Source organism: Parasteatoda tepidariorum, chromosome 9, assembly GCF_982258835.1.
Source record: "Parasteatoda tepidariorum strain Cologne lab strain chromosome 9, Ptep-v5.0, whole genome shotgun sequence".
NCBI classification, from domain to species: Eukaryota; Metazoa; Arthropoda; class Arachnida; order Araneae; family Theridiidae; genus Parasteatoda; species Parasteatoda tepidariorum.
Genome location: NC_141763.1, coordinates 25,774,533 through 25,783,204, shown reverse-complemented (window position 1 = coordinate 25,783,204; position 8,672 = coordinate 25,774,533).

The window sequence follows — 8,672 nt, the reverse complement described above, 5'->3', positions numbered from 1 at the left end:
GACACTCTTCCATCCATGCTGCTGACGGAACAAATAATCGATAAGAGATTTATCCATTCCGTGTTGCTCCCCTGTTGTTGGGTGTACTGAGAAGATGGTATTTCTAATTTTGAATCAATATTTCTAAGGCGAAATCCTATGTATCCAGCAATATAATTTAGTCCTTTTTCTTGTGAATTGATCATTTTCTTTCCCAAATTGAGGTCAATATCCCAAGACATAGGAAAAGAGTTAGTCAAGTAATGCATTATATTTTCAACGTTGTCGAGAATATTATTTTTTGAAACTATATTTTTTGTTGTGGCTTTATTAAGCGCTTTTTCTAACGATTCCGCAGTTAAATAACAACCTATTTCTGAATTTTATATTTCTGCGCATACTTTTGACGAAAGATTAGGTAGCTTATTTACAATTAACAAGTGTTTAAATCTTTTAATTACTTCGGTAGAACTTGGATGGTCATTAAATCTGCCAAGACCTATAATTTGGCTAAACTCTCTAGAGCATCTTGAGTTAATCTAGTGGTTAAAATGTATCATACTTCGACGGATTTTAAATCTTCTAATAATGAAGATATAGAGATAAAAATTTCTTTTTGAAATGGAAGTAGTCATTATTTACGGAGCACTCTCATTTTGCTTACAACTTCTCTGACTTCATTTAGAACAAGTTATTGAGGCTGAAAATAATTTAGCAGCTTTTATACCTTTTGCTGGAGGGGGCTCTAAGCTCTTTCTGTTTATCACATCAAAAAAAAAAATCGATTAATTTAAAAAATCATGGGCCTTCTTGTTTCCTGTAAAATTTAATATTCCCTTTGCTGTAGTGGCAGAGAATAACACCTCTGTGTGTCTGACTTTTTGTCTATCATTAGCTTTAACTAATAGATATGACTCTTTCAGTTTGTGGAACAATTTTATTTCTCCGGTATCATTTCTTAATACTTTTTCAACAATTCCAGAGTTGATAAAAGTTCCATCATCTAAAATTATTCCATGATTCCGCAGTAACTTTAGGTAATGAGGCATAATTTTCTTCCCCAAAAACAAAAATTTTTGACGATGGTCAGATATGAATCAAAAACTAAACTGATTCAATTGGTATTTGTTAATTCTGCCGAAGTGTCATATGCTTTTGAAGAAAGAGAACGTATAATAATGCATCGTGAAATGTCCTCTGTTGTCCACCTGAAATTTGAAGTACCCTTCATTAAAGATTGTATTTGACCTCTTGTAAAAACTTTTTTTACACTATTTCCTAAATTATGCATTTTTTTAGGAGCTTGTTCCCTTTCTTTCTTTGCTCGTGATAGTTTTTTTTCCTAGATGGGTACCACCGTTTCATACGCTGAACTGATATTTTTTTAAACTTTATTTCTTCATTATTTTTATTTTTCAAATACTTTTCTAACTTAGCTGCATAACAAAATGAAAATTCGAGTAGTTGTCCATGATCTCAAAACTAAATTAAATAAAGATTTTTGTTGTTCATATAAAAGACACGCAGTGAGTTGCATTTGACGGCGAGGGAATGCATTCGATAATTTCTTGCCTGCAAAAACCGTCAAGAAACGCTTTCTAGAACAGGGTCATGGGTGAAAGCCCTTATATAGCAAGACGGAAAAGAGAAAAACCTGGTACGTAAAACATTTCATTCCAGCATTTTTTTCGAAAAAAAATGAAATATCTGTAACTATCAAGATTTCTTTTATAATTCTGGCATATATATAAAACTGCTTTTTTCCAAGATTAAGTAGAGATTGTTGAAAAATTTAAAAAAAGAATAAGTAAACTCCTCCCCAAAACTAGCTATAACTGAAATAGTTTTACTACCAGCCTTTCCTCTTTTCCGTCTCGCTTTCACCCCTGAACAGGGTGGGTAGCCAAATCTTTCACCTAAATTAAGCCCCTTTTAAGTACTTTTTAAGCACTCAAAATATTTTTAAGCACTATATATTTTCACAAAATGCAAAATAATTTTCACAGACCTAACATGATAAAATAACTAGTTTCTGACAAAGAACTCTTTTTTTGATCATATTAGCCATTTAAATTGGTCGAGAGACTTTTCGTTTCGATATCAGAGGGTGGAAAATGAGGATTGAAATTGAGGATAACTTGCAAAATGCAGCAGAGTTGCACATGAGAGTGCAATAATCTCTCCGCACCCAGCTCAGGAGACGCACACGCGGACTCCCGAGTATTTCGTCAAACATGTAAAATGGCGCTTTCATACGCTATGGACCGACGTTAAGCCGAAATAGATTGTGAATAAAATTTGAAAACATTGAATAGAAAAACGTAAAAAGCACGCTTTTGCATAATACGTGACGAAAATCGACATGGTAAAGAAAAAAATATCATTTTCGAAAAGGGAAAATTAAGCACTTTTTAAAAACACCCAATGAAAAAAGCACCTTTAAGGACTTTTTAAAAACGCATCATGCAGAACAATATGAATATGTAAAGTATCATGATATTTCTCAAGTCCCTTGTATCTTGCACTCACATATACATTATACATGCGTTTTTAAAGACTAATCAATTATTGTAATCAAATTGAAAAGAATACAAATATTTTTATTAAAATTTAATCTTATTTTAAAACAGCGCTTTGTAATACTGATGATTATTTAAATGGTGCTTAGCGTTCTCTTAAGCGATATATTGGTTTGTTAAATAGTAAAAGACTTCAAATTTGAGCTTTAATGTCTCATAGTGATGTAAGCACATTTAGATTTAAGTAAGGCAAGTTTTACAAGTTCTGTGGTAATATTTCAGAGGAGTGGTTTTGAAATGTTAAGTGGCGAAAAGAATTTGAGGAGAATTACTTTAAATTGCATATACGCATAACGTCGTTGCAGAGTGGAAAGATAAAAACAGATATTAGGCAGGAAAGGAGAGCACAAATTTTATTTAATAATTCTTATACAGAGAACAGTTATCAAAGTAAACACGAAATCGTTGTGCTCCTCAATAAAAGTTTGGGAAAATGTTGCAAAGTAAATCCGTAAAATATTTCGTTTTAAGGAATAAGGGAAATCTTAGTAATTATTATTGGCCTGTTAAATGGGTCCAGGAAAGAAGCCTTTCCCACACATTAGTTACAGGGATAATCGCCAAAATGGTAATTAATACATACTTGAACTAAAAATAGATTAAAAGTCAGGGTGTGAATTTTAAAGTGTAAGAAAGAGTGTTCCGTTTTGAATAATAAATGAAAAAAAGGATTTACAGAAAAGGAATAACATAAAAAGATTAATTGAAGCTTTTCATGTTACATATATAAGCTGACCAGAAAGCTCAAACTGGTAGAAATTTTTTTATACCAATATTTGGAAACTCACTGCTTTTCCGTTCCAATTCAATATACCTAGAACAAAAGTTCCTTGTAGGGATTTTTCAACAGAAATAAATTCTTTCAAATAATTGGAAAGCTAAAAAATGGGAGATTTTTTTTTAAAAATTTTGCTGCTAATTTTTTAATTTTTCAGAGGACGCTGAACACCTAGCTTATATAACTAGAAATTTTTGCAAAATAGACAAGCTTAAGTAGTTAACTGTGAAAATAATTTGGAAAAAGCTAGAAATCGTTTTACAGGTGGTTTGAGACAAATTTTACCTGAAATGTAGCCCCTTGAATACTATACCTGAAATTTGTCCCTTTGAAGTAAGCAGCACTTGCCATCTTAAATTGACTGAGGGTTAGAGGGTGTCAAAGAGGGAAAATCTAAACAATGCTATCTAGACAAGCCAGGTGTTGTTTCATATGCATTTGTTATGCTGAATTGAAATATACTAAAATAAAGGCAATAGGACCAACAGCTTAGAAGCTATAAGGGACTAGGCAAGTATGAAGTATAAAAAAGTACAACATTTGATAAACGCGTCTTCACTACGTACCTAGATGACAAATGCGATATTCTTTTTTCCAGACGTGTACATAAGTATAATCACAAAATGTATTTTTTTTAAACTTCATACATATTAAATCCTTTTGAAAAATGTCCATTAAATCTTTTATTGGTTGTGAAAGTAAAGTATAATACATAGATATCAATTTCTTCAGCAATAAAGAAATCATAAAACCACTTTATCATTAAATTTGATTTCAAAAAAATTATTGTTGTATAATGTATCATATTTTGTGATTAAAATGGACAATTACAGCATCTTTTAATTTTTTTATTTTTATTTTCAATCCTAACTTATTGGAAATTCTCTCCTGAAACTAAAATTCTGTTTCTCTTTCTTAATGCTTATTTAGTTATTAAACATTTAAATTTTAGGTCGTTGAACAGCCGACCCAATTTTATAGGTTTACGACTACTAAGGTTCAACTCCGTAGCCTTGTAATTTTGAACCTAATCCAGAAGACAAGGGAACTCCCGGATCGAGTATTGGGAAAATTTTGCCTTCGTGGAGGACTTTTTGATGGAGCTAACTTCATTTGGGTTACATGGAGAAGAAGACCACGAGAATCTCCCACGGTTAGCCTGACGGCAAGGGGACTCTAACCCTTGATTTGTCTACCACTGAGAATATTTCACGTCAGCACTGTGGTCAGTGCAAGCCGGATGCGGAATTCGTATCGACAGGGATTCAAACCCTTTTCGCCTCATTGGAAGGCGAACGCTCTATCGCCTGAACCATCGCGGCTCAAACATTTAAATTTTATTTTATATTCGTCGCTGAACAGCAGACCCAACTTTTGGGTTTACGACTACTAATGTTCAACTCCGTAGCCTTGTAATTTTGAACCCAATCCAGAAGACAAGGGAACTCCTGGATCAGTACCCCCAGAGGTATTGATTTGTTATGGGAACATGGAGGACTTTGCGACTCGACAGATTTAACGTGCATCGGTCACCATTTACTACACGGGGAGTCTTCGGAAGGTGGGGATCGAACCCACGAACTCTAGTACATGGGCAAGGTGCCCTACCGACCAGGCTATCCCGGCCCTAAACATTTAAATTGTCCAGAATAGAAATAGTATACATTCAGATATACGATGGATCATTTTATTATTCGGTATTGCATTAAAACAAATCAGTATTTTCATAAATCTAGTCCATTGAAAAATATCAATTAATCATCGTTTCAATTCTTGCGTTAATATTCAAGAATTCCCATAATGTAATTAAATTTTGCTTCTTTTATTATTTATTTTTACAAGAGTTGAAAGACTTTCTTTTTAAGTAAATATTTACTAATGCAGTTTATGTCTTCTTTTTTTTTATTACTATTATTATATATTAAAAGACACGTTAATCATTTTAATAAGTAATATCAAGTATACATAGATCATTTTAATACCTTTTTTACTGAACTAAAAAATCTTTAATATTCAGAAATAGAAAATGTCGCCAAATATTAGCAATGTTTCAGTGGGTACCACTAAAATGTAACGTTATAAAAATACATTATATCAAAACCCACCTTTTCATTCTGCTACATTAGGGTACAATTTATTATACAGATAGTTATTGCCTATCTAAAATAGTTGGATTTAATTACGAAAATTCAAACGAAAGCAAGAAAATTATTGGTTTTCACAGTACAGCGATTGTAAATGAATGGGCACGTGTGACGTCAGTTCGCGAATAATCACGTGACTCCCCGTTTCAGATGAAAATGAAAGTAAACGTTTTTTCCTAAAAATAACTTAATAAATTGCACTTCTAGGAAAGTAATAAAATGTTTTCTGGGAGTTTTGAGAAATTCTGAATGCATTAAGATTTTAAAAATAATTGACTGTAAGTTTCCATTACATCTATCACCGATATGTCCCCATCGTTGACTATAGCTATATCATAGATGAAGAGGCAAATGGCGGAAGACAGATACCTCGTTTAACTCGCTCACATTAAAGCAATAAGAGACAAAATGGTTAATTATAAGCATTTATTAAGAAAATTCAATGTGCTTGTGTTCTACACAACATGATAATAAAATGGACAAAAATATGGTAATAATTTGATACTAACTCTATGTGAACAATCTTCCTTATAGCAGCAATGTTTTTGAGCATTTCATATGGTTTAACAGCTGGTACAATTTAAAAGATTGTGTTTAAAGATTTCTGAAATGGTGTCCTTTTTACCCATGCAAAATTTACATTGACTTAAAAATGAGTGTAAAGCAATTGAAAGTTCTTATCCTATTTTAAATACCACTATAGTTTAAGAAGTATATTTGAATACCATTATATAAATAATATCTCCTATCCCGTAATTTTCATTATTGTACATAACTTATTAGTCTATTTAATTATCATAATAATTTACTAAAGTAATCCTCTCACCACCCCCCTCCTTCCTTAATTCTATTATATTTCAATGAAGGAGCAGATAGCCCACAGAATAGGTACTCCATACCAGAGTTGGCCAAAAATGTAATCGATTACATTTTTTGATTACAGTAATCAATTACTTGTAATCATGATTACAATTTTCAAAAATTTTGATTACAGCTGTAATCATGATTACAATATTGATTACAGTAATCAATTACTTGTAATCGTGATTACAAAGTTTGATTACAGATGTAATCATGATTACATAGTCGATTACAGTAATCAATTACTTGTAATCATGATTACAATTTTCAAAAATTTTTTATTACAGCTGTAATCATGATTACAATTTTGATTACAGTAATCAATTACTTGTAATCATGATTCCAAGTAATTGCGATTACAAGTAATCACAACAAAAACGATTACAAGTAATTATGATTACAAGTAATCAAAATATATGATTACATGTAATTTGATTACATGTAATTTGATTACATGTAATTTGATTACATGTAATTTGATTACATGTAATTTGATTACATGTAATTATGATTACATGTAATCTAATTACACGATTACAAGACTATTGTATTCTTATAAATGATTATATTTTACAGTAGATAGTAGAATGTATTTTATAATGATACATTTTGCACGTATTAACATGTACTGCATTTTGTACGTATTTGTATACGTACAAATGAATGTAACTAAAATGTATGTACATATGATTTTATCTAGTGCATATGTTCAGACATTTTAGTTTCACACACATGTACATACACTTATATTGTAGGTATAAAATATATGTACGTATGTATATAGATAATAATTACGTATGTATGTGCAAACAATGTAGACATGTACATTTATACATAATGAATATATGCATTTTATGCAAATATTTGTGTATGTAAAATGTATATCTATGTTCATGTACGCATGTATATACAAGTACTTGTGTTTGTAAGAACATACATACATTGTCTGTACAATGTATGTCCCATGCATGTATGTGCAATTTATTTATGAACAGTACAATATATGTATGCATGTACAATATAGGTATATCCGTAGGACGTACAATATATGTATGTATACATGTACCTGATATGCATGTCCAGTGTATTTATGTACATGTACATAATATGTTCATGCTCAATGTAAGTATCCAAATATGCATAATACATTTGTGTACGATTGTACGTACATTGGGCGTATTTATATTTCACATATATTCATACATGCATAACGTACATACACACATTTGAGATGCATATATTGTACAGATATATAAATATAGCGTACAGATGTATATACATATAGCGTACAGATGTATATTCATATAATGTACATATGATGAAATGAACATATAATGTTCATATAATGTACATATGTGTGTACATATACAGTACATATGTGCATAAATATATTGGGCATAATTCTTTCGTACAAATTTTACATGTGTACATGCATGCTGTCCCTATCTATGCATATGGTGCAATGTATATATGTCCAATGAATGTATCCACACATGTACAATACACGTATGTTCCATGTATGCATATCCATATGTACTATATATGCACGTACAATACATGAATGTATGTACATACATTGTACATGCGTACATACATTACACGTATACATATGTACATTACATTTATGTCTAAATATGTGTGCAATGCAATAAATAAAATGCATGTAAGTTAACTTTTAATGACTCAAGCAAGTTAAATGACAAAATCAAACGATATTTAAATTCAGTTTTCAGCTTTAATTGTTCTATATCATTTTGAAATTCTCTGAGTAAAAAATTATTTTCAGGTATTTTCATGAAATGTTTGACAATACAGATTTATTTTTTTTATAACATAATGCATGATTCATAGAAATTTTTTAAATGCTAAGAAAAACGGTAAATTTTATGTGTGGAATTAATATTTAGAAATTCCAAATAAAATTATCGTTTGCTTTCTAAAAAATATGAGGTCGAGTTTCATATGCCTTAGAATAAATTTTAAAACAAATTTTAATAATTTAATAGTAAAATTTTTTTTTATGCACAATGTATGTGTATATTGTAATTACATATATTTAAATATACGCATGTATTTGTACATTACTTGTAATTATGTACATGTATACGTTGTATGCACATGCATACATTGTGCATATAACTATTTTTTGTACATCCATGCATTACATGCGCATAAGTATTAACAAAGTATGTAGTTATACAAGTACATACGTAAGTTGTTCATAAGTACATACTTTGCGTGCACATATATCGATGTACATATAAATATGCATGTATATATACATGTACGCATTTTATTTACGCAACTATGTGCATATATTGTACCTTTAAA